Source organism: Canis lupus, chromosome 38 (genome assembly GCF_003254725.2).
Source record: "Canis lupus dingo isolate Sandy chromosome 38, ASM325472v2, whole genome shotgun sequence".
NCBI lineage: Eukaryota > Metazoa > Chordata > Mammalia > Carnivora > Canidae > Canis > Canis lupus.
In genome coordinates, this window is record NC_064280.1 from 12,881,230 (window position 1) to 12,909,068 (window position 27,839).

Here is a 27,839-nt window from a genome sequence, read left to right on the forward strand (position 1 = left end):
TTCTTCCAAAGAGCAGCTTATGGATAATGTATGGTTATATACTGTAACTCACTATACAAATGTTAGTTATTCTTGTTCTAAGTATTTAACATATATGGAAATTTGCTTCACAATCTATAATTGTGCTAATAAAAACAGGTATTTGTGAATATAAATTATATTGGTCATAAAATCAGCCTTATTAACCTAATATATCTTAAAGCCAGATAGAATCTAAATGGGCCACGCTGGTAACGCAGATAATCTGGAAACACTGTTTACTGCACAAGTATCTACCAGGATTATACAAAAGTTTTGCTTTGCTTCACACAATGCTAACATCCTGAATTTGAATCTTCAAAACAGTAAACAATGACAATGTCCGGCATGCATATTTATACGTGTTTGTATAAAATAAGCACATTCATTAATTAGCACCCTTCCTGGAGAGTCCCATCCCCGTTATTTATTTTAGCAGGTGCCCCATCTGAAACAGCCCTAAGTGTCCTAAGTAAATAAAAATATCTTTGAATCGCCAGTGTCTTGCATTTTATCACAGAGATTCCAAAGACATTCGACCTTCTTTTACGGTAACTGTGATCCTTCCCTCGTCTAAATGAACAAAGTGTCCATCGTAATAGAAATATAAACAAAGGCCTGATTTGAAAACTATCGATGATCCTTCTTCACAATTATAGGTATAATGGTATAAGCGCACTATGAAATATCTATATAGGGTGTGCGGTCGGAGAGGGTACAGGAGGTGGGCTTTACAGCCAAAGCAAAGGAGAAGGTGAGCTGAGGAGGCAGGGGCCTTCCAGGGCTGGAAATCATCAGGATTGAGTGAATGACTGGTATCTACCTTCTAAGAAAAAGAAAACCTCCCTGGCTATGTGATCAAGAAACTCAGAGACTCAACATCATTATGCTGTGTAACTTCAGGAATTTGTATTTCAAGACGTGCACAGATTTCTCCAGTTATCTCCATCTGAACATCCCAAACCCATCAGACGGTGTGTCTACATTCTATGTCAAAGGCCTGTATTACTTCTGCAATCATCTCTTAAAAGAAGGCCACGCAGGCCCTGCCTCTCCTTTTTGGCCGCCACCATTGGTTCCAACACAAGGTACTATTATAAATGAGGCTCAAAATAATCAAGAAGAAGATCATTCCAGAGAAAGGTCCTTAAACGCTCCTACGGCACCTCGTCCCCATCTGCTCGCACAGCAGCGTGACAAGCATGTAGAACTTATTCATAATTCCCTGCGCTGCTCCCTTAGGCCCTCTGACTCTATTGGGATGGCAGTGCTAACCTAAAAACTGAATTGCAAAGCTGAATCATCTCGCAGCTTAAAAAAAACCAACAACAAAGTGACAAGACAAAATTTCTTTGTTTGCACCAGGGCCGAGTATGTGATTTTGACTTCACAAATGACTTTGGCATTTTAAAGGAATTTTTTTTTTTAAATCACAATATTATAAAAGTTGGTAATCATTACTTCAAAATGACAGATTCTATTGTTCATGGCAAAATTTTCAGTTGGTTTTCTCATACCGGTGGTTCAATTGAAAGATTCACCAACTGTTCCCTGGAGAAAACAGAAGATCTGCATTTAAATGGAGATATAGTATTTCCAAATGCACAGTACCTAGAAGGCAGATACTGTCAAGGTTTCTTAGTGAGAATAACTCAAATTGTATTAGGTACATCTCGATGCTGTAGTCATCTCCATTCTCATAGGGCTCTGTCTGTTTCCATACCATTCTTTCTCCTCCGCACATTCTTTGTAACATTCGTCCCAAGGAGTTAAAAACCAAACCTTGCTCCGCTGCAAACTCCCCACATCAACAACAAGCGATCACTACTGTACATATCATTTCTGATGTGTACAGAAAAAGACCACAGAAGATAGGTTGGCCAGAAATGTTAAATAATTGAAAAGTATAATGACTTAATAGAGTAGTAAGCTTAGTTTACAATGCAGCCAATTTAAAGCCATAAAAATACTGTGTAAAAATTTTATCTTGTGGTTGACCATTACATATATCCTATCTATTATTCAAAAGTATCTCAACACTGTTTTTCTTCATTAATGTGGCTTTTGGCATTTCCCTCAAAATCTTTTTTTTTGTTCCTGCAGTTTTCCAACAATTTTGAAACAAACACAAAAATCCCTACGTGGGGTCATAAATCTGCATCACCAGGATAATGAGCTCTTCGATGTCTAATTGAAATTAATTTTATAGGTCAGTCTGTAAGGCATACTTCAACTTCCTCGAATATGATTTGTTTTGCATTTAAGGCAGCCAAGCACACAAGACATTAAAAAAAAAAAGAAAAAAACCCAAACAGGACTAAAGCTACCTGTATCAACACATCCGTAAACAAAAAGAGAACCTGATAAATTTCCCCTCTTCCTGTGACACACTAATCCAGGGATTTGTCTATATTAGAAAATGTCATGGGGCTTCAGCAAAGTTTTGCCTTGAGTGTTTGGCTAAGGTGTGCAGAGCATGTCTGTGAAGGAGGAAAAAAAGAGACACTTAGGATCAATTTCGAACATAAGCCCATTATCATTGGCAGGCTCTCGCTAAAATTCTAGATGCAACCAAAATGTCCCTGTAAACAAGGTTGCTGACAACAGCCCCAGAAATTCTCAGCGACACTTTTCCCCAACCATCAGCTGTGCGCCTGGTTAGTTTTACCTTACTTTGCTGCCCTGCCATTCTCATGCTGATTCAAATTCAGAACTCAAAATGAAAGATGAAATATCTTCAAGATCACTTAATATTGAAATACCGTTGCAGTAATAAGTGGTGCTCAGTTGGAGATGGGAACATGGTACTCTCTTGGTTACCTTTTAATTTCTGGAAAAATTGCACAGAAGAAATTGAGTGGCACACGCATGGAAACCTAATCGATTGATCTGCTCCCTTCTGTGAAAGCACCACCTATCAGAGTATCTTTGCTCCCCTCTCGATTCCTGTGAAAGAAGACCAGCAGGTCTCCCTCATACCGGGCACAGAGATTTAAATGCTACTTTGATTTATTAAAGAAAATAAATCCTCTTTTATTGACCTTCCTCACCTGAGTCCATGGACAGTCTTATGGGCTACCTGACATCATTCTCAACACACACACGTCTACATGATGGGAGTTTAAAGAGTTACAAGAACTTTTAATAAAAACAACAGTCATGCACCACAGGCAAATACCTGCCTCAAAGGTCATCTAGGCCTGTCTTATGATCTACTTGACTCTCTTCATATTTGAAGGAAATAAAGCCCCGTCAATGTCACCCCGATCTCCACCAATGTTTGCACGCACCTTATTTCTGTCTGCTATTCCTCAGCTCGGATTTGAGAGCTGTTTAAATTTCCCTCTCTTTCCCACGATGATAGGACTGTTTCTTACGTTGCCTACCTCATTCTGATCACATCAAATCTACTGGATAGGAGAAAACGAAACCAAACCAAAAAAAAAAACAACAAAAGACACCAAGAACCCTGACACCCCTCCCCAATCCCATTCCCTGCCTTCCCCTTGAGGACATTTCTTCCTCCTCTGGTCTCTTGCCTGCTGCTTCTGAATTTGAGCATTTTCCAAACACACTCCCCTATTTGGTCTTTGGGCAGCGTGAGAAACAAAGGAGAGTTTCTCTTCAAAACTAGACCAAGTCATTCAGCTGCTCTGAACCACTTCAAAACATCCGCAGGTCTCTTGATCCTGACTTAAAGTATTAAGCACTAGTGTTCGGAAAGTAGTAGGAGGTCATATGTGGACCCAACAGCTTCTCTTAACTCACGTGTTGGCAATTTTTTTTTCTTCTTCTTTTTCTTCCTTTTCTTTCTTTCTTTCTTTCTTTCTTTCTTTCTTTTTTTTTTTTTTTTTTTTAAGAGAGAGGGAGACAGAAGGGAGAAGGTGCTATTTTCAACATTGCCCTCTGGTTTATGTTAGCAGCATCATTTGCTTTCTGCGTGTGTCTGTGTCTTGCTGCACGGCCACTGGTTCTGGTACTACAACACAAACACAGCAAACGTGCCTCCCCAGCCTAAGCAGACCCATGTGGCAAGTCGCAACATCACCGAGGCAAGCACAATAAATAAACACATACATAATCATTCCAAGGCACTGAGGCAGGCGGGGGTTTCTCCAGGCCCTTTTGGACTCTTCCAGAATTGCTCATTAAGATTCTGAAAGGGGGAGGGGGTGCAGCTAGGAAAAGGTTGCCGGAAGGGAAGAGAAGGGGAGAAGGAGGTGGGGATTTGCCCTCTGTGTCTTTCTCCCTGGGAGAACCTCCTGTCACCCAGCAAGGAGTGGGGTGGGGAGGGCAGCCCTATCCTGCAGCCGCTCCTGATAGACTTGAGGGGCGCAAGGGGGTAGGTGGTTTGAGATACTTCAATGACCTCCGTGCAACTTCGGAGACTCCCTCCCTCTGGAAGGTGAACCGCTTTCGGGAGCCGGGAGGGAAGGAGGCGCAGAGGGCAGGAGGAGACAAGTGGGGCTACGGCAGCAGCAATCAGCAGAAGGATTTCCCAGCCCACGACAGCAGTCCTCAACTCCTGACACCGCCCTGTGCCCCCCGGCGACCCCCTCCCCAGGCCCCCTCGCCCCAGAGGCCCCAGGGCTCGCCCCAGCCCCTCCCAGCCCGGGGCCCTAACTCTGCCCTCACTCTTTGCCACTTTCCCCGAGCCCTGAAGTCTCCCCAGGGAGGGGGAGGGGAGAGGTGTTGAGAGAACAAATCTCACTGAAACCAGAATTTCTCTGTGTCTCCAGCACACACACACGCTGACAGTTTTGCAGTCATGGTAAGGCAAGTCTACAAGAGGCGGAGGGCACTTAGGGCTGTGTTATTGAGGGAGGGGTGGCTTTCTTCTTCTTCTTTTTTTTTTTTTTCTTTTTTCTTTCTTTTTTTTTTTTTTTGCTCTCTCTTTTTTTTTTTTTTCCAAGAGACTCTAAACAAGTGAAAGGGGAAGGTGGAGGGGGTTGGGGAGGGAGGGGGGGTAGATTAGCCATAGAGATTTCCACCAGGACTGCAAATCAAGAATGCCCCAGATGCAAATGTCTGTCTCCAGATGTTGATGATAAGGGTTTGGACCGGTTACCTTGGCAGGGTCAGAACTGCAGCAGGTTAATCAGGTGAGTCGTCGGGGATTTTAAAGAAGCCGAAGCCGGTTTCTTGGGCTAGGAAAGTCTACAAAACCCCCATGCAGGAACAGTGCACATCTTACACACGCCTCCTTCAGCTGGGCTCCCGCGACCTCAGCCGGCGAGGGGTGCTGGGCGGCCGGCGGGCGGCAAGGGCACGGCCCCCCGCGCTGCCCCCGCGGGCGCGGGCCCGGCCTGGCCCCCGGGGTCCGCGTCCCGAGCGGCGCTGCACTCACCGAGCCGGGCGGCCAGGGCCAGAGGGGCGCCCGCGGCTAGCCGGAGCGCCGAGGCGCCTCCCTTCGCTCTTGGTAGCGTCGATCCGCACTCCCTGTGACCCAGGACGTCATGATGCCTGTCTGTTTTCTCAATGATAACTTGGCAGCAGAAGAGCGAGGCCGCCAGGTTCTCCTCGGGTGGCTACGTGGTATGTGCACGTTTCTGTTTGCATGCCTTTCTCTCTCCCTCTCTCTTTTTAAAAATAAATATCTGTGCTTTTAAAAAAAAAAAAAAATTCCCGGCACTGTCATGATTTGATGGCATTATTGCGTTGGCATCATTGACGCCTCTGGGTGTGTGTGTGTGTGTGTGTGTGTGCATGTATATATATATATATATATATATATATATATATATATATATATATATATCTATATCTGTGCGTATGGGGTTTTTTCCTTTTTCCCCTTTAAATCCTGCTGCCACTGCCGCCGCCGCAGCAGCCGCTGCAAAGGGAAAGCAAGCATGCGTTCATCTTTTGTCTTTCATTTTACCTTCAGGGTGACATTCAGTGCCAACTGCTCCCTTTTGACCGGCGCCAATCCCCGCCCGGGCAAAATAAATTTTAAAAAACGTGGAGGGGGGGGGAGGGGGGAGGGAGAGGAACGCACCCCCACACACACCCCTCCCACCCCCGCAGCTCCGATGCTGGGGTCGCGATTCCATCCCCCCCCCCTCCTCCACCAGCCCCGGGGGCGCGGACCCCACACCTACCCCGACCCCCACACACACACCCCCTGCTCCTCCCACCCACCCACCCCCCCCCTTTGCAAAATCATTTTCCCTTCTACCCACCGGGCCCTGGCAGAGAATCAGCACCCAGACAGCGAGGAGCATCCACCCCGGGCCAGACACTCATGTTCGCGGCTCGCACTTGCTGACTTGCATCTCAGATGCCTTCTCGGTGTGTAGGCCTCTCACAACTGGAGCTATTTTTGTCTCCCAGAGATGTTCTTTAAAGCCTTTTAAAAATGGGAAGGGGGGCAGGGAAGAAAGAGAGAGAGAGACAGAGGGAGAGAGAGAGAGAAATAAAAGCCCAAGCCCCCTATTTGAGGGGCTCTACAGACACATCAGGAAATTTGGGGGGTGAGGGGGGAACTCCTGGCATCCGACCCACCAGGGGAGTTTGGAAGGGCAGAAAGGATAACTGGCTCTTTATCCAAATTCTTCTACAGCAGCAGGAAAACTTTTCTTTCTGAACACAAAGATATTATTGCCGGCTATCCACTGTTATTTGTCATTTTTATCATTACGTTCTCTAGAATCAGGAGGAAAGGTCTCAACAATAACTCTTAATATTTATTTCTGCAAGCACGGGGATGTAGTTGAGGTGGTGGGACCACGTGACAGGTAAAGCGGAGATCACATCTTAGAACAGTTTCTGTTATTTGTACATCGGTGTGTTTTATGTAGCTTCTATTAATCATAATATTGTGCATATTAATCACCATATGCGCATTACTGGAAAATAAATATCTAGTGCCTGGTTTGGCAGATATTTTGCCCTTCTTTATCGCTAATTCCCCATCTGGAGCAGAAGAATGGGCTTAGGGATTTTTTTTTTTTTTCCCCTACACGCTTCTTTCTTTTTGACCTTGGTCACCATCATGGATTGGTAAAGTCATTTGCCCAGAGATTCCAAATCCCTTAAAGATGACAGCATGAGCCAAGGTTGCAAAAAATAAAAGCGTGGAGGAGAGCGTCACATCTGAAAAGCAAAGCTGATTGGGAGAAAAAACTTTTGATCTCATCCAAGATCATCTGCAGCTGCTGTAGGTGTAAGACTAGTTTACCTGTTTTGAGAGGCTGGCTAAATTTAATGCAAATAGCAAGTAACTTGTTAGGTCTTTTCCCTTTAGAGTCCTACATCAAGAATGACTAGCAAGTTCCATAGGGAGGATATTGTAGTTATGCAAAGACCAGAGGATCAGAATTGAAGAGCCTCACTGAAGTAGCCCGGAAGAGTGTCTGAGGACTCTTGACTATTAGATCCCAAAACTTGAACGGTGCCTCCTCACCCCTAACAACTGGACACAGCTTTCTGGCTCTGCTTATCAGTCTCCTTATAATGCCAGAAAGATGAACTGGTGCAGTCTTGTCCAGGGCTTAGAGGTCATCGGTGTCAAAGATGATGCGAAAGAAGGCAAGGGCCTACTCAGAACTCAGTAGGTATCATCTACTTTTTAGTAACTATCCAAGAGAGGCTTATTAATATTCAATCTATCACCCTGGTTCTCCAGCTTTATTACTTAGTAGCCTTAGATTGGACCTTTAAAGAGCCACTGCAAAAAAATAAAATTATTTTATTATTTTATTTTAAATAAAAATGAAAATTTGGCTAAACTCTTGAAATCCATTTTTTTTTTTTCCGGACAAATGCCTTCCATGCTGTTTGCCAGCAACCCACATGCCTCTGCAGGCAGCCAAGCGGGTGAGATATCTGAGCAACGAGCAGAGTAGAGGCAGAGTCCTCCAGTCCTCTGAAGTTTGATAGATTCTTCCTAAACCCGGATTCTCTAAATCCACCTGTGGCCAAGAGCTGCTCTCTGTTGTTTATTCAAGTCCAAACTCTTCAGACTACATTCAAGTCTTTATTTTCTGGCCTTCACCCTAAATATAATAGTTAATATTGTTGTAGCATGTTCAGTTTAACTTTCCAACCAAACCAAAGGGGGAAAAAATTGCTTACTAAGTTGGATGGAATGCATAGAAGGTGCTGTCTTAAACTTTGCTTGTGTTTAGAGTTTGTAAATCTCATTAAAGCTTCTCAACAAGACCACGAGAGGATTATTGGTATGCCCATTCTACCCAAGGAAAGGGAGGCACACACAGAGAAGTTAAGTAATTTGCCCAGAGTTGCACAGCTGGGATTCAAATGCCTTGAGACCTCACCATCAAGCTCTCTGCTTACCCTACGTCCCGATTCCACTTCATGTCTTCCTCCTCCTGTCTTGCGGCCAGGCTGCTCACCCACCACCCACTTCACCTTGTGTTAACTCCAAGGTCACCGCCCAAGCATTTGATGCCCCCTTCCGCCTCTTTGCTATTCAAGTTCTAGCTATTGGCCAAGGCCAAGTTCAAGTCCTACTTTGCCCACAAAGCCATTATTTACTATTATTGGGTGTATTGATCATTCTCTCTCTCTCTGTTCTACACTGTTCACTTCTACGTGTGACATCACTGTTCTCTGTTTCTGGGGTTTATTTTTCATCTCTTCTTCCTCTCTCAATTCCTTTCTGACAGCATTACACTTTTTTTTTCCCTGCCTCTTCCGGTTTGCCTAAAGACAACACTGGCTGTCCTTAAATCGCTTCTGATGTACTGAGGGACACAGAACTGCCCTTTGGAGAGCTAGGATGCCACTTTTCCATCTGACAGAAACTGCAAGTTTTATGAAGCAAAAGTTTTATCCTTTTAACTGAAAAACTTGCGAGCTTCTTTGTCCGTATTTCAGATAGTCCCTCAAAACAATCAAGTAAGATCAGAGGTAGAATTATTTAATTGGAGAAGCAGCTGATGATGAGTTAGAATGTCATATGTGTGGGGGCTGGTGAAGAAAACTTAATCATTGTGGCTTTTTTAGCTGTCTTGAGCCTTCTTCTGTTGTATTTTGAATTCTCCGAGTGTCACATTAATGTTTCTGTTTAGAAAGATAGGAAAATAAGTGAGGACCAGTAATTGCGACACCTGTGATCTCATCTTGCTTCTGCTACTGATTAGCCGTGTGTAACCTCTGGCAAATTATTCCATAATCCTGGGCCTCAGTTTCCCTCTCGCACAAGAAGAAATTTAACTCCAGGGTCCATCCGACTCTAAGCTTCTACAAGTCTGAAACAGGATGTGGGAGACAAAGAAAAAGAGGGCGGAAGGTGCCTCGGTGGCTCAGTGGTTAAGCATCTGCCTTTGGCTCAGGTCGTGATCCCGGGGTCCTGAGATTGAGTCCCGCAGCAGAGTCCCACAGGCAGCCTGCTTCTCCCTCTGCCTATGTCTCTGCCTCTCTATCTGTGTCTCTCATGAATGGATAAATAAAATCTTTTTAAAAAAGAAAAAAAAGAGGGCTCAGCCTAGGAAGACTGTTTTTTGGGCGGAGATACAAAGAATATGCTAAGGAGCTCAGGTAAAGCTAACAAAGGTCATATTTCTAATTTCTGGGTATACTTAAGGGTAGCTCGAAAAAATCCATATACAAAAATGTGTTTGAACTTATCTAAGATGGTCTCTTTTATATGAGATAAAATAATTAATTGAGTGTACCAATAGCCCACCATAGCAGCTAAAATATTACTGGCTATCATTCACACTTGCCTATAACTTTGTTTCTAAAACAATCAGATGGTTAAACAGACCTCATTCGATAGGAACCGATCCGACCATTTTTGCCTAGATGCCTTAGACTCATACTTAGCTTGAATTAAATCACAAAGTTAATTGAAGAGCACGGGTTTATGGTGAAGAGATTCAGGATCTAGAACCAGAAAAGAGCCTCCTCCATATTTCCTCTTTGCAGCTAACTTTGAGAAAGCCCCTTCCAGTGTTGCTTTCCTGATTTGACCTTACTGAAGTCTCATCACTCATGGACCGTCTCACCGGTTTTTATGAGGATAAAATGACACGGCAGAAGCGATAGCACTCTTCCAACACAACAAAATATTATCACGGCAGATGGACCACATTTCAGACCAGAGTTGATTTTCTAAAAAACTGTACAACGTTAATAGAACATAAGGTCCCCTGGCTGAGAATCGAAGTTGATTTCTTCTTGCTGGTTAGAGGACTTCACAAAGTCCATTAGCTAGCCGAGGATGATTGTGGAGAAATCCCCTTGTCCCAGTCCATACTCAAAACCTGTACAAACTGTGGGAAAATATTACAGCTAATCACATCAACTAGGACCAAGGTAATTAGAACACCTCCTTAAAATAGAAATTTAGGGGCCCCTGAGTGGCTTGGTCAGGGAAGCATCTGACTCTTGGTTTCAGCTCAGGTCATAATCTCAGGGTCATGAGATTGAGCCCTGCAAAAGGCTCCATGTTCTGCATACAGTCTGGACTCTCTCCCTTTCCCTCTGCCCCCCACCCCCACTCAATTGCTCTCTCTCTCTCTCTCTCTCTCTCTGAAATAAATAAATAAAATTTAAAGTAAGTAAATAATAAAACAGAAATGTATACCATGCCTCTGACATGAAATAATGAAAACAATTTACAGGGGTCCTCAAGCCAGATTGTATGATAGCTCTAAGGATCCATGGATGGATTTTTAAAAGTCTTAAAATTGTAGGCAAAATGTGAGTGCATATGCATGTGTGTCTGCACGGTTCTTAAGACCTGTAACTTTCGTCATATTCTCAGAAGGGTTCATGACTCCAGAAAGGCTAAGAACCACTGGTGTAAGAATAGTTTATTTTAAAACTGAACTTAAAGAGAATAATACATTCCTTTAAGCCGAATGTCATGCTGACTGCAACATGGACAGTGTATAATAATCACCAGCGTTCAGAATGATGGCCTTGAGACACGGTAAAAGCTTCAATCATCAAAGAAATTTATTGTCAAGGTATTTTACTTAACTGACACGGGACAATGTACTAGCCTTTTAGAGAGTTCTGAATATTGAAATAAAATAAGAGGAGGTTTCTGGTTTTGTTTAAGCTGGCTGCACAATTCTCCATGTACTAAGGTGAGTTAAGTGGAGGAAAATACTCAATGTTTCTGGGGATACAGTTACGGTCCACTTAGCTGTGAGGAGGCAAAGAACAAAGGCCTGGAACAGTAGAAGTATGGCAGTGAGGTGGGGAGGAGGGATGGAGGGATATTTGGCAGGGACCTGGGATCAACAGGCTGAAGTACTGCACGTCGACAACTAAATTAATAGTAGATATTAAGGAGTTACAGTTTAAGCCTATGCTAAGAAAAGAAAAAAATTGGTTTGGGATATGTCAGGTTTAAAGGCCTATGAAATAGCCAGATTCCACTGGCCTTGGGAAAGATTTAAAAGAAATCTGTGGTTGGAGAAATGTATTTGGGGATTATTAGTGAATTGGCAGTGGCATAAGCTGGTGATAGAGGTGGGGGGGCGGGGAGGGAGGATGATGAATGCAAATGACTTAGGGGTGTCTGAAATAAAATTGCATGTATTTGAATAAAGTCTAATTTGTAAAATATGAAACTATATAATACCCAAGGCAAAATAGTGTTGGTGATTTTAAATATTTATAGACACCTGTATTTGTACCATACATTTCTGAATAGAACTATCCATCTCAGATTTTATTTTACACCTAGGGCTTTCTAGAGTTCTTCATTTCAAGGCTGTATTTTCCATTTGAGATAGTACATTCACTGCCTGGGTTCAGAAGGGAGAAAGACTTCTCTTTGGCAACCAGGTTCGACTGGAAAAAATAATCAAGATGTCACCTGATGCCACATGTTACCGACTGTGTTCTCAGCTATGTGGCCCTGCCAGTTGCTGAACCAGCAGAGGAAACTCGGTGTCATGGAAAGAACACTCGACTTGGGAATCAGAACACTTGAGGGGGAGTCTAATTTCTACCTCCAACTGTTTTTGCGACCCTGGGAAAGTCACTCAACTGCTCCCCCCCTGGATTTCCTCTTTGACAACTGCTCTACCCACCTCAGGGAATAAGCCCCCAGCATTGGAGGAGGGGGTGGATCCGCAAAGGGGTGGAAAGAGGGAACCCAACGACATGCTTCACAAATCTCCTCCTTGGTAAACCAACCCAGGAGGTCTCTTCCCTGTGATGGCCCAGTGTGACCCACCACCCCTTCTCCGTGCCAACATCAACACACTTCTATGACTATGTTCACCGTCTTTTATCGTGATTATTGTCTGCCTTTGCTGCTCAATGGTATATGCCTTTAGTGTAATAAACGTTTCAGTTACCTTTTCACTCCTGGGGCCTAGCACACAGTAGGTGCTCCAGGGATGTTAAGTGAATAAATTACTATCAGGGGAGAACATTTGCCTACATCTGTTTCTACACCATGAAAACTCTTTAGATAATCTGGGAAGTGGGAAAAGTAGCACCAGCCTTACTGATAGGCCATGCTATACTAGTGCTTTGCTCAGAAGGGGCCTCTCTCTGCACTATATATGCCGCTTATTATGCAACCTTATGTATACTGTTATCATAAGGGAGTAAAGTAGGTCATTTCCTGGTCAGACTTAAATATAAAATACAAACCTGCTCCTCCCTCCAAGAAAAATATTCACACTGACTGTTTGGCACTGATACATAAACACTGGATACCAGGTTTTGCCAGAGAGCAAAGGAAGGGAAGATGAAGAGGGTGGGAGACAGTACTGGGACCATGAAGGAAGGCTGAATGGCTGTCCCGGAGTGACGGAAAGGACCCAGAACACAAAACCGAAAGTCCTGTTTCAACTTCCTTAGGAAGGATCTTAAGCGCTATGTGATCAGTTATGGCATCTTGAAAATGGAATCATGTTTAAGTAGCAGAGGTACTGAGGGGATTGAATGAGATGATGTATAAAAGAGCCAAATGCTCTGTCCAAACAGGTGCCTGATAAAAGCAAATTCTCCTCCCTCCCTTTCTTCCTTCTTGCCTGTTTACATTCCCAGAAGAAAAAGGAATCAAATTCATTGATTTACAACCTTAATCAACTCATAAGCTTTACTCCTGACCAGGCTACTAAAAAAAGAGGATCACAGGGGTTAGCTTATACCAGTGGTCTCCAAACTTTGGAGCATGCTAGAATCACTTGGGAAGCTTTAAATAATCTTGATCCTCAATATGCGCCCCGCAGAAACTAAATCAGAATGTCTGAGGGTTGGAGCCAGGCAATGGTATTTGTTTTTAAGCTCCAAGTGATTCCAGTGTGCACCAAAGTTTGAGAACCAGTGGCTGATGTAGAGAAACAGGCCTCTGGCCAATGAATTAGTCTAATTGGATCCTGATGCTAATGAGGCACAAGTTTGGGATTCTGGTCCAGATGATCTGCTCGTCACTCTTTCACAGCCCCAGAACCCTCCTTTGGCAAAAGTCCTTATTTTTTTAAAGATTTTATTTATTTATTCATGAGAGACACACAGAGAGAGAGAGAGAGAGACAGAAGCAGAGACACAGGCAGAGGGAGAAGCAGGCTCCATGCAGGGAGCCCGATGTGGGACTTGATCCCAGGACTCCAGGATCACACCCTGGGCCAAAGGCAGGCGCTAAACCACCCAGCCACCCAGGGATTCCCCCGGCAAAAGTCTTTATAAACGAACCCTAAACAAGGTAATACAGTAGATGGACTCATCCCAAGTACCAAAAAAAGCAAAGAGAAAAGCACATAAGGCATCTGTATTTGTAAATACAGAAAGTGCTTTAACCCCTCACTGTATTTAATCTTCACCACAACCTTGCACAGTTGGTTATTATGATGAGGCCCAATTTGTAGATGATAAAACCAAAAATAAGAAAGGGACAAAGTGGCTCAGGGACAAAGTGGCAGAGTCAGGTCTCACACTTGTGTCTAGGGTTCCAGGATGTGTGCAGTTTTCCTGGACCATGCAGCTTCAGAAGCCTGATCACCGGTTGGCAGGGTCACATCCACATTTGAAGGATGGCTCAGAACTATGGCCTAGCAGCCCTGCCATGTTAGGGAAGGAGGGAGGAAAATATTTTAAATACATATAAATTCAATAGGTCCCTTTCCAGCAGGCTTTTCAAATAATTTCATATGCTAGCAAGCATTGTAAATATCTAGAAATTATTATTTCCCAACTTATTGAACAGTGAAACCCTCTTTAAACTCAGCATTTCTTAGGACTAATGTCCCTTGGAATGCCATTAAATATAACAGTTGCTTTCCTCACCGCCCCAAGATTTGAGTGTCACCTTCACAGAGAGGACTTCCCCACCTCGAGCATCTTATCTAAAACAGAAGGGGTACCTAGGGTGGCTCAGTCGGTTGAGCATCCTACTCTTGATTTCAGCTGAGGTCATGAGTCGGGGTCCTGGGATCAAGCCCCGAGTGGGGCTCCGTGCTCAATGGGGACAGCCTCCTTGTCCCTCTCCTCCTGCTCCTCCCCAGTGCTCAAGCATGTTTGCTCTCTCAAATAAATAAATAAAATCTTTACAAATAAATAAATCAGAAACACCACCTTCTTCTCCCCAGCCCAGTCCTCCCTACCTGCCTTCCTGCTTTGTCTTCCCCATAATCCTTAACACCTTCTAATATAGTGCCCAGTTCTATCTATTTTGCCTACTACCTGCCTCAGTCTCTCCGCCTGTATGCTCTATGAAGGCAGGGCTTAGTCTGCCTATGTTTTTTCCCACAGTGATATCTCCAGCAGCTAGAAGCATTAGCTGGCCCAGGGGAAGCATTCAACAAACAAATATGTGTTAAAGGAATGAAGGAAGGGCCCAAGAGAAATGGTCCATGGAAAAAATCCAAATGAAGGTATCTTCTCCATAGTTAGGGTCCCTTTAAGGATATCTTTTTCTAATTGTAGTTATCCCTGGAATACAACCTAATGAAGTGGATATGATCCCTACCTTATAGAAAAATAAAATTAGAATTAAAGCAATTAGACCCATAAGCAGAGCAAAAAATTGGTTAAGTACAAAGATTGTTAAACTGGAATTGATTCTTTTTAATTTTCTATGTAATTACTGTGAGATAAAGTATACACGGTAGATGTTCCCCACAGCATCTGTGAAACCCAATATAAACGTGGATACATGTTTTATTGTATTTATTCCAAATGTGGAAACATGAAGTAATTGCACCAAGGCCTAATGTACCAGGCCAGGAAGCTATTTTGCATCTACCAAAACTGACCAAGCTGAGATTTAAAAATTCAGCAAGCCCTGGATATAACAATGTTAATCATTGCCTGGATTCAAATTCTCCATAGGTCAAATCATATTCTGAGAAAGGTTCTATAGAATTCTGATGGAAATCAGCTTCTAAGCTCAGGTGTTAGTTGGGTCCCCCCACCCCCAGCACTTCACAAGGGCTCCACTATATAATAACAACACTTGGCATCAATGTAGAGCTGTTCTCTGTAAAGGTCAAAGTGCTGTGAACAATTCAAATATAAGCAGGGATGATGATGGTCCGTGGAGTTCAGAAAATGACCCAATTGACTGATTCCTCTCCAAACACAAGAGTTAACAATGAAGTGGAGAATACATAGTAATAATGTCGGATGAATGCTCTGCTCCTCTATGTTTTCCTTTTTATCCAGAGAAACCACATTTATGAAGTGAGGCTCTTTCAGTAATGAAAGTGGTATTTATTAAACACATCAGAAACTACAAATCCAAATGAGCATTTCCCTACAAAATAGTCACTTGGGGAGGTTATGTAATTACCTCAGCGATCCTGTGATTGCACCAAACATTTTGAGAATTCTTCTTTTAAAATCACCTTCATAGCTGGTTTAAAACTCACAAGAAAACCAAGATCATTCTTTTATGGCTGTTCTTTGTGTAACGAAAATATCACATGTCAATCCTAGTAATCTTGGTGGGTCAGAGTAGTGGGTAACAAACCGGTTGCCCATCATGATCTCCCAGGCATTTATTAAAGACACAGTGAGCCAGGCTGACCCTGATTCGCTCTGGAGTAGGGCGGGGCGGGGAATTGGGATTCTGTTTATGAGTAACCACCCCAGGTGATTCTGAAGCATCCAATTTTCTTTGTGAACTGTGGGTGTCAGTGCCTTGCTGCTAGGACATGGTCTGGCAGCTAAACCCTGGCCTGAGCCAATTAACCTTCCTCTACTTTATGGCCTCAAAGCCAGAACCTCTAACACCAGATTACGCATTCTCTCACCCAACAACTACTGAGCCCTGACTATCTGTTTTGCAAAGAGGCACCTGTTGGCAAGTGAGAAAACCCCAAGTGAAAGAGTGTCAAAAGCATCACTATTGGACACGTTCTCTTTCTCACCATGCTTTTTTGACCAACCTCATGGTCTCAACTTTTGCTGTGGAGACAGTTCAAAAAGAATAAAGAGGACAGAATAAAACTGCCTGGAGTTAAACTCTTGCTTGACCACTTAATCAGGTGACCTGGGACAAGTTACTTATCTTCTCTGTGCGTTAGGTGTTCCCCATCTGAGATGTAGCTGATCATAGTACCTATGTCCTAGGGATCCTGAGAGGATTAAGTGAGGTAATATATATTAAATGTTTAGCACAGTGCTCTCGTTTCCAAATAATATTAACTATTATTATTCTTGGTACATTACATGCTAATAATTTTTAAATCACAAATTCTAGATCTGAAACCCCAACCTCCTTGCTTACCCTTAATATACAGATACCCATCACAGTTTCAAACTTAGCATATAAAAGCTTGAATTAAATACTGGCCCAACTTTTCAAATTGATTCTAGCTTATTTGCTCTAACCTTGAGTCAAGTTATCATTATCTGTAGAGTCATTAGGTCTCCAAACCAATTTATCTTAGATTTTTTTCTACTACTTTACCTCCCATGCCAACAGATACATATATACCCATCTGCCCATTCACTTAGTTATAAAGTCATGTTGATTTTACCTCAACAATTTTTCTTTCCACTTGTGTGTGTGCATTTTTTAAGATTATTTATTTATTTATTTATTTATTTATTTATTTATTTATTTATGAGAGAGAGAGAGAATGTATGAGCAGAGGGAAGAACAGAGGAAGAGGCACAAGTAGACACCTCACTGAGCAGGGAACTCCACACAGGGCTCAATCTCCCAACCCTGAAGTCATGATCTGAGCCAAAATCAAGAGTCAGTCACTCAACCAACTGAGCCATCCAGGCACCCAGTGTGTGTGTGTGTGTGTGTGTGTGTGTGTGTGTGTGTGTGTGTTTTAAATCAATGCTTATTAAGACATTACTACATGCCAGGTCTAAACCCTATACAAACATTAATTCATATAAGTTTTACAACAGCCTTGTGAATTAGTGCTATTATTTCCATTTTGAAGATGTGAAAGCCAAGGCACAAAGAGGTTAAGAAACTGGCTGAGGTTCAACCAACTGTGAGAACTGGGGAGGCAGTGTTGGGAGCATGGCACAGAGCTGTGCTTTTAACCACTATATAGAATGGCTGCTAGTATAAAATATGTGTTGACTTCTCAGCACAATATACCATCACAACAATCCTATGACATAGATAGTGTTAAAACTCCTCTTTTGTAGATAAGTAAATGGGCCCATAGAGTATGACCTTCCATTTCTCTAGTTCAGGTTTCCATTATGTGTTGCCTGAGCTAATGAAATGACCTCTTGTCTCTTCTCTGCACCTCCCAGTTGAAATGATACTAGGAAAAGTGGATATTTACATGTAAAAGCATAAAACTAGACCCCTGTCCTACATCATTCACAGAAATAAATGCAACATGAACTAAAGACTTAAAAGTAAGACAGGAAAAGTCCCCTTGACACTGTCTTGGCAACAATTTTATGGATATGACACCCCAAGCACGGTAACAAAAGGAAAGATAAACTAGTGGAACTATATCAAACTGAAAAAGCATCTGCAGAACCAAAGAGTCAACAAAGTAAAAAAGCAACCTATGAAATGGGAAAAAATATCTGCAAACCACATTTCAGATAAGGGGTTAATATGCAAAATATATGAGAAACTCATACAACAGGAAAAGACAATCAATTTGAAAATGGGCAAAAGATATAACAGTTTTTCCAAGATACTCAAATGACCAACAGATACAGGAAAAAACACTCAAAATAACTAATCATCACAGAAATGCAAACCAAACCACAATGAGCTATCACCTCACACTTGTTAGAATGGCTATCATCAAAAAGACAAGCGATAACAAGTCCTGGCAAGGAAGTAGAGAAAAAGGAACCCCTCTTCACTGTTGGTGGGAATGTAAAGTGGTATAGCCAGTATGGAAAACACTCTTGGGGGAGGGAGAGAAAGGGAGGGAGTGAGAGAGAGAGAGAGAGAGAGAGAGAGAGAATGAAGGAGGTGAAATGGAAATCACCATCTTGAAGAGATATCTGGGCCATATTCAGCATAGCTTTATTTACCATAATCAAGACATGGAAACAATCTAAGTGTCCATCAGTGGATGAATGGATAAAGAAAATGTGATTGATTATACATACACACACATACACACATATATATACATACATATATTCAGCCATAAAAAAAGAAGGAAATCTTACCTTTTGTAACAACATGGATGAACCTTGAAGGCATTATGTTAAGTGAAATACAGAAAAAGACAAATACTGTATGATCTCATTTACATGTGGAGAATATAAAAACATGGAACTCATAGAAACAAACACCAGATCGGTGATTCCCAGAGCTGGGGAAATGGGTGAAGATGGTCAAAGAGTACAAACTTCCAGTTGCAAGATGAATAAGTTGTGTGGATGTAACGTACAACATGGAAACTATAATTAATAATACAGTATTATATATGTGAAAGTTATTAAGAGAGTAGACCCTAAAAATTCTCACCATCAAAAAAAATTCTAACCATATGAGGTGATATATGTATTAACTAAAATTATTGTGGTAATGATTTCAGAATATATACACACATCAAATCATAATGTGTATCTTAAACTCATAAAAATACATATACAATACAATACATTTTTTATCTCAATAAAACTTAAAAATATAAAATAAAAAAGAAGAAAGGGTTTTCTTAGCTGAGGAGAAAATTGGCTGTGAGTAGGAGATTCCAAATAATACTGTTCATCCTGGCTCCCACCATTCCATGTTGAATGTGTTCAAGGACTCAACCTTGAAGACATGGGTTGGAGATCCGTCCCAAAGGCTGATTTGTACATGAGCACACAGTTTTTGCAAGTTTATTATACATGTATTTAGGCTTGCTTGGAGGAAGTGGGGAGCTGATAGAGGGCACAGGGCTAAAGCATCCTCCTCCTGTCACCCTCCTTTCATGGGCACTGCTAGAACGTGAAGCCAAGAGGAAATGGAGAGCCCTTCAGCCAGTTTCTGGGGTCTGGATGTCATGCTGCAATGGGGATCAGTGACAGGTTTCTGAAAGGGAAATGACATGATGGTATTTAGGTCAAAGAATGGATTCCGCAGGTGACTACTGCTACTCCCTGACTCACAATCCTAAAGTGGCACGTCCTCATGCCCAAAGAAGGAAGTGTAATCTCTTTGGCATCCCCAGAAGAAACACCAAGCGTGAAGGTCTTGAGGTGCCTGCCTATTTGCTCTGTTCAAGAAATAGCAAGCAGGCCCAAGTGGCCAAAGCAGAAGCAGAGGTAAGACAGGGTGGAGCACTGGAAAATGACAGGGCATGGGAGCAGAGAGATGGGAGTCTCTAGGGGGCCCTGAGCAGAGAAACAACCTGATTTGACTTATTTTGAAAAAAAAAAAAATCACTATCTTCTCTGGTCCTGGATGCCATCAATAATCATACATGACAACTGTTCCTGGAACAGGGCTCTGCACTCAAAAACATTCTCAGACACTGCTCTACCCTCAGTGCTTATTCCCTTTTAAACTTCACACATTCTTAACATCTGTCACATACTTTATCTTTGAGTCAAAAGGAAACCAAAGTCAAAGACAAAACTGTCTCTCTCTCTCCTTTGTTTTTTTTTAATTTTGTCCCCTGTAGCCCCTGTGAACAGTTCTGGTGTAGACAGTGCATTTGGAAGCCAGGTGCTGAATGCTCGTATCTAGCAAGTGCGTAGTCAACTGGTGAAAGCCCTGGAAGGCACTGTTTAATACACAAATGAAATGGGAGGGGAGCAAAGAGCAGCCACCATCAGCTTGCAGTCAACGTGGAGGAGTGGAAAAAGTCACAGAGTTTGGACTCAGAAAACCGGGCTTCTAGACTTGGGTCTATCCTTACCAGCTGAACGGCCTTGGGGAATCGAACTAACTGAGCCTCATGACCTCATCCACTCAACGGAGGTGATTCCTGCCTCACCACGTTGAGGAGAGAGACATACCTAAGACCCAAGGGGCAACGCACTTTGTAAATGATAAAACGGGCTATATAAGAGTCAGACATCACTATCTTATCAGCTAACTAGTTTCCAAACAAGGTCTTGAGGTCAGAGAACTAGAGTGGCTTGAAGTGGAAATGCAGATAAGAGAGAGTCTGGAGCAGCAGGTGTTGGGTTGCACAGGGCACCAGGCTTCAGGGGAAGAAGTGGAAAAAACAGTGACATCATCATGTGATGAAAAAAAAGCATTCTTCTTATCTACGGCATGTTTCATAGCTGATCTTTTCAAATTTTGCAGTAAAAAAACAATCATAAACCCAATTGTTTGAGAGTCATCATAAAACTCTTCCTTACAGATGAGGCTTTTGGGGTGAGAAACCAGTCTTGGGGAAAATTCACATGACAGGTTATTCTCTAGCAAAGAGCTTCTGAAGGATTAGAGAGGTCCTGTGTGAATTCAGTTAGACAATTAAAATAAGTGCACTATCCCATCTCATTTCTGCTCCCTGTGACACTCTCAATCCCAAAGACACCCTCATCAGACTCACCAGCAAATCAGTTCCATTGGAAGCATGATATCCATCCTGACCCCTAGTCACAGGCAACCCAACAAGGCTAGGTGTCATGTCATAGTCTCTTTGACATGTCATATCTTTCGGTCTCTTGCTGGCAGGGTAGCCCGACTCTAGTAACTGAACTCTTTGTTCCTATAATCAAATCCCCACAGTGCTCTAGGCATAACCCTAATAACTAATTTTGTATAAAAGCTATCATATGTTGCATTCTTAGTGTGGTTCGGGCATGTGCTAAGTGCATTACTATTTTTTATCATCACAATAACCCTATAAGGTAGACACCATTTCATTTTTGTTGGCTTTACAGAAACTAAAGACAGATTAAATAACTTGGTCAAGGCTGTGAGTAAGTAGGTGGTGGGGCCAGGACCTGGGTTGAGCTGTTCACCTCCCAAACCTTAACCAGAATGGTCTGGGTACTCTGCCCCGGTCCCTGAATGCTGGCCATGTGCATGGGTCCTCTCTGAAGCCTAGGGTCGGCCTGGATTGATGCTGATGGCTCTCTCTTGGACAACCTGACTGGCTGGAATAGCCATCACCTACTACCACTCGCTGGACCTCCCTGATGCTGACTGCCACATGCATGCTGGCCTGTCTCCATGGTAACAGATTCTGTGCACTCTTCTCCTGCTTAGACACCCACCCCAACTCACATGTGGACGAGCAGCCCAGCACCAGCCCAATCCTAGTAGCCACCCTTAGTCCCAAGTCTCCATTCTTCTGGCTGGTGATTTCCAAGGCTGTGTGACCTTGGAGTCTCCTACGGGGAAAGATGAGAGGTGTCGTGAAGTAGAAACTAATAAAAATGCTCACCTTCACCTTATTTCACTTCCTAGATAAATAAAATAAACCTTGATCAGTGACTGAACCAGATTCTAGTAAATTCATTTGTTGTATAAAAACTAAACACCGATGCAACACCCCCTAACTGGCAACCAAGATGGTAGACTTAAATTGCTAAAGAGTTAAAAAAAAATACGTTTTCTTTCAACGACTAAAGAAAAGAAAATCTTGAGATTAGGTAAGTCTTCAAATGCAATAGCCTCTGAGCAATAGATTTCAAACAATTTTCAGGCAAAAGAACCAAGCACTGTCTTTGAAAGTAATGGCACCTGGAATCTGGATATAAGAGATCAAAGAGAGGGATCTCTGAGTGAATGGCAGTATGAAAGCCAGACCTCCTCTAGGTTGTCCCTCTGCTTCATCACACACCACCCTCAACCTCAGCTAACACACACACACTTAAAACACCTGGTCTCAGTGTGTTTTTTGGACATTTTGAAGTGATTTATGACTAGTTCCTGAAAGTATTTACTTACGTGTAAATTGAGATAACAGAGTTGCAAAAGGCACTGATGATTTTACTTTAGGGAGAGAATATAATGAAAGAAGAAAAATTCTGAGTTGTGTAGGATCAAGAGGCTCACTTTTCAGGAGAAGGGGTTTTTTGAAACAAAAATTCCCTTAACGGTCCCCCTGGTAACATCCACTATCCTGTTACAAGCTGCTTGGCCAGCCTGAAGTTTTGCTGACATGGGACACCTGGCGTTGAATCCTGCCACCCTCCCCCTGTGACCATGACCCATCCTCCAGCCTTACTGCCTTAGCTTTGACATTCTCCTTTACCTGACTTTGAACCCTGTCAAACTTACTCCCATTACTCTGAAGGAGACAGTACCATAAAAATCCTTCCCGGCAAACAACAGATTTTGCCCAATTTTATGCTTTTATCATGTTCTACATGCCCATCATGATTTAAAAACTGGTCTCCTCTCCCTGGCCCTCTGTTTACCACCTACCTGGAACTGAGAAATTAAAAAAAAAAAAAAAGAAAAGAAAAGAAAACTAAAACAATTAAGACAGTCTTATTAGATCTGGCTATATTTATTAGACTGATCATTTTCCATATATTCATCTGTTTGGAAAGCAAGGCAGAGAAATACCACAGCAGAATTCAAACGTTGAGTAATCTTAATATCCTCTGGCTGATGTTAATAGTCTGATTTAACCTTGGAACTTGGAAGGAAAAAGCAAGAAAAACTTGCCTCTGTGTTACATGTTACATCAGAAAAATTAATGATAAGTCAATAAGAGTACAGTGGTCTCACTTTATGTATGGGGGGTATGTCTCAAGCCCCCCAGTAGATGCCTGAAACTGCAGATAGTACTAAATGCGACATATACAGTGCTTTTTCCTATATATATGTATCTGTGATGAAGATTAATTTATAAATCAGGCACAGTAAGATATTAACGATGATGAGAGAACAATTAAAACAAAATACTTCAGGGAAGTTATGTGAATGTGGTCTCTGTCTCACCACAACTATCTTTTCGTACCGTACTCACCCTTTTTGTGACGATGAGAGATGATAAAATGCCTGTGTGATGAGGTAAGTGAGATGAATGACACAGGCCTTGTGATACAGCATTAGGCTACTACTGACTTTCGAATGATTCTTCAGAAAGACCATCTACCCCCAGACCACAGTTGACCGTGGCTAATTCAAACCTCGGAAAGCGAATTCCACAGATAATGGTGCAATACTGTACCTCAAGACTTGTCTTCCTAAGAACACTTGATAAGGTAACCCTTGCTAATGTCCACTAGATTCTGCATGACTCCAACCTCTCTGCCTTGGACTAACAGCGTAGGTCATACTAATTTTTATTAGTGATGACATTCACCCGGCATTCAAAGCCCAATCATAACTTCTGTATGACCGGATCAAATGCCAACGCTTCCTTCGTAGAGAGTCTTGGGTGATTTCTAGTCATCTTTAACCCAGAAGCTGAAAGTTATACATAGATATTGCACTTTTTTCCCTTTGGGCTTAGTTTGGAAAGTTTTATTAGTCAACAGACACAGAAAAAGGTTCAAGTTCTTCTTAATAGTTGCATTTAAATGCATATATGAACATTTCATTGTAAGTAGTAGGGCTGGAAGTTCACAGAGAAGTTACCTATTAGATATATGGTCTGTTTCTAGGCCCAACTTAATGCTGAAATGTATTTTAAAAACCCCTAAAATTCAGTGTGAGCTACTTATGCACAAGGGCCATGGATTGGCCTCCATACAATTATTTAAGATGTTATAAAGAGTGTTTTCCATCTTTCTTATGCTTGGAAATAGTTAGATTTTATGACTGCTGAGTCAGAGCCAAAAAATATAATTTTATGCCATAAAATACAGTCTTTTCCTTTGCCTGTGGAAATTTATATGTACATATTTATGTGCTTATATAGATAAAAATCTTCATAAACAGAGTGGCCCATTTCAGATGAACTCTACTTAAAGCATGTCGTTCCCAACTCTGATAATATTAAGCTACGCTTTTAAAAATTCAGTACCTCCTCATAACTTACCAAATTAAAAACAAATACCCAAACTGACATTCAAGTCTCTCCACAATTTTTAAAAATCTCTCCTGGTTTTTCTCCTAATTCTTTACCACACAGATTCTTACTTAACCTATTCAAACAAAGCCAGATTAAATGGCCACTATGTCCAAACCTCCGATTCTCTCTCAAACTCCATCAGCATTTCTATTTGTCAAAATCCCAATCGTCCTTAAAATCTATCCTAAATACTACCTTCTTGTGTCATTCCCCATCTCCTCCTACAAATATAATTGCTCTACCACACGGACTTCCATAGTTCATTAGAGCTCTCTTATAGTATTTGCCAGAATTGTGTTTAATTAAGTCAAAATGGTCTTGAAAAAAACCACAAAAAACATTTAGAGCAGATTGCACAGGCATATGATATCTACTAGTTTATACCCCAAAATGCAATGTGATAGTCTAAAAGACAAGGATATTATACCCAGCAGGCAGATTTGGGACAATAGTAAATGCACAAGAGCTGAGCATCAGCTTGATTTTCCCACCCAGGTGTCCAAAAATGAATGTGTATGAACTAGCGGAGAAAATATTCCAAGAGGGGCACCTGGGTGGTTCAGTCAGTTAAGCATCTGCCTTTGGCTCAGGTCATGATCCCAGGGTCCTGGGATCAAGTCCCAAGTCGGGGCTCCCTGCTCAGAAGGAAGTCTGCTTCTCTGTCTCCCTCTCCCCTTTCACCTGCTTATGCTCTCTCATTTTATCTCAAATAAATACAATCTTTTAAAAAAAGAAAAGAAAAGGTTCCAAGAGAACTTCATGGCATAGAATAGGAATTTCCTTTCATTTAGATGCCATACAAGGCTACTTCACATGGTATTGAGCAAAAATGCAAAGGAAATTGGCTACAAACTCTACGCTCTGTTGCATATACTCCTTTTCAACACCTATAGGTACAGATCCAGAGACCATCTTAATCCCAGGCAAGAAGTACAAGGCCAAGGTCTTTTTTCTTTTCCTCACAGTCAAATGCATTCAGATATGTTTGCTTGCTTATATTCCGGACTGAACTAGATGAAACACCCAGTAGTTCTGGATATATCATCAAAGGAGCCTGGGAACAGCAAACATGCTCAATTTTTAACGGTGGTAGAATGGGATACTCTCGCCAGGTGCCATATCAAAACCTGCTTAACGTAGTTTCTTAAACTACACATTTCCCCATATCACCAGACACACCCCTGAGGGTTACAGGAGGTTGCTTTCATCCACCTGCCCTCATAGCAGAGGGAATCAAATGCTTTAGATGAAGGAGTCCAAAGTCATCCAATGTTCAAGAAAAAGCTGGGGGACAGAGACAGGTGAGGTTAGCAAAGTTAAAAACATCAGTGGAAGAAAAGGTCAAAAAATCCCAAAGGCCAGTGGTTGAATGGCCATAGTTCATGAATACCTGTGATATTAGTAAACTCTGAGAAGTTTTCATTTCTGACTTCTAGAACTCATCATAAAGGGTCTGTAAGTTGAGAAACATGAACTGTGACCTTTTTAAGGGGTAAGTCATTCCTGTTTAATTAGTTTCTAATTCCAAGCCACTTGATCTAGCCTACTTTGTTGCTCACTAGAGAGCTTTCTTTCCAAAACCACACCCTGAAGTTAGAGGAGGTGCAGGCTCCTCTTCATCAGCTTGGCCACAGATGACAACCACATGGCACCTAGGCTGCCAATACCATCCAGTTTTGGCATTTGTGGCAGACATCATGGCACCCTTTCACACACAAACCAAACATGGCCTGACTTGCTCTCGATGTAGCACTCTGAAAAGCAATTATCAGTTGATCAGAGTGAGATAAAACCACTATACCACACTTGTGGTATAGAAACCACCTAAACTTGTCAATTTGGCCTTCCAAAATGTGATTGCTTTTCACCACGTTGCCCTCCTGATCTCACAGAACTTCAACTTGCTCATAATCACAACAAACGTCTGCCTGTTTGCCTCTTTCTTCATCTCATCCTCCAAACCTAGCTTATTGCTGATCATGGGAATCACTGGCTTTGATTTTTGCTGTGATTTCTCAGTTTTCAAGCCATTGCATGCAGCTGATCTTGAATTTTGCCCAAGTGACTCCTAGCTTTCATCTCATCCCTATTAGAGTCAGCCCTGCTTCCATTCATGTCTTTTTTTTTTAAAAACCACTGAGGGTTAGAGGTCAAATGTCCAACTTGCTTGAGAAAAGTCCTAAGTTTTCTTTATTTTTTGCTCCAAGTATGCAACCATACATAAAAGTATTCTAGGGTTAGGTTATCTTTAAGAGGTAGGATAGAACTCAGTCGCTTGGGACCAGGAACCCAAGATGGCACAAAGTCTGACAAAGATAAAGGCTTACTGAAAGTGCCCTGGGCTGCCTACTTCCAACCCCTCCAACATACACCTTGAGAGTTATTGAGCCTTTATGAGCTCAGGAGCCTGCCACACCCCCTCACACATGGGATATAACCACAATGCTTTACCACTCCAGCCTTCTTAGCACCCAGCTCTCCAAAACAAAAGGTCAAGGCTTTGATACACTACTGTTAAAAGGTCACCGAGTCTTGGTGAAGACTATAAAATAGGATGGACTGTCCAGCTGAAGTTAACAAATGGGCCATTCTGACAAGGATTCACACGATTTCAAAATGTATGTGCAGATTAGTCCATGGCATTCAAGCGATGGGAAATAGGAATGAGCCACAGAAGAAAGAACACATCTTGTAAAGCTTCACAAGATTCCATCAACTTACTTTTTCAGGCCAAAATCTTCTAGCAAGATGACTTCTCAGGATTGGAATTATTTATGAACCTCCTTTGGACCACAGATTTCCCTGAACAAGCTCCCAAATTTTCAGATACTGGCTCTCAGAAAGCACACATGTCACCAGTATCTCCCCAAAAGTGTGGTAGTTTGGGAGGGCTCTGATAATCAATGTGGAAAATTAAAGATGGCCACAAATTATTTGTTCTTTCTCTTACTGAAAAGATAGTAGATCCACCCATTAAACTTGAGCTGTTAGAATTCATCAAAAATGACATTCTGGGACTTTGAAAGCTCAATCATAAGAAACTATACAGCCACTATCTGGATCTCTTGGAACATTCTCTGTCAAGACATTCCCTCTTAGAATGGAGCCGCTATGCTGTGAGACGCCAGGGCACAAGAAGAAGCCACATACAGATGCTCAGGTTGGCAGCCCCACAATAGCCAGCGTCAACTGCCAGCATCAACTGCCAGCCACATGAGTGACCCTTTGGAGTCTAGCTATGTCAGGTAACCACAGCCCTAGCCAACATCTGACTGAGACTTTGGAAGAGACCCCAAGCACCAACTCAACAGCCAAGCTCTTTCCAAATTCCAGATCCACAAAACTACGACCAAAATAAAGTGATGGTTTTAAGTCCCCATATATAGCCATATATAACTAGAGTCAAATTTGTTTCCAGAAGTGATATTCTATCTAAAAAACCGAAGATGTGTTGCACTGGCTTTGGGACCAAGTCGCAAACATTGGCTGTTAGGGCCTCCAGAAGATGGACAG

The 27,839-nt window shown here is 42.2% G+C and overlaps 1 protein-coding gene and 1 long non-coding RNA gene across 15 annotated transcripts in view; one reads left to right on the forward strand and one right to left on the reverse strand.

Annotated features, from left to right (window-relative positions):
• Positions 1-27,839, reverse strand: part of ESRRG (estrogen related receptor gamma) — a 618,648-nt gene that overhangs the window by 567,236 nt on the left and 23,573 nt on the right. For 4 of the 14 annotated variants that reach the window (XM_049106944.1, XM_035711218.2, XM_035711230.2 and 1 more), the window contains exon 2: positions 6,201-6,367. The exons of 4 other annotated variants lie outside the window; for them this stretch is intronic. The gene's annotated coding sequence lies outside the window, so the exon portion shown is untranslated. Of the gene's footprint in view, positions 1-5,086; positions 5,272-5,365; positions 5,667-6,200; positions 6,368-27,839 lie in introns of those variants that run through there. 6 more of the 14 variants (XM_049106945.1, XM_035711233.2, XM_035711227.2 and 3 more) reach the window with 2 other exon arrangements.
• Positions 5,291-12,312, forward strand: LOC125754558 (uncharacterized). The gene is made up of 2 exons (XR_007409161.1): positions 5,291-5,553; positions 11,687-12,312. It is a non-coding gene; the product is annotated as an uncharacterized LOC125754558 (long non-coding RNA).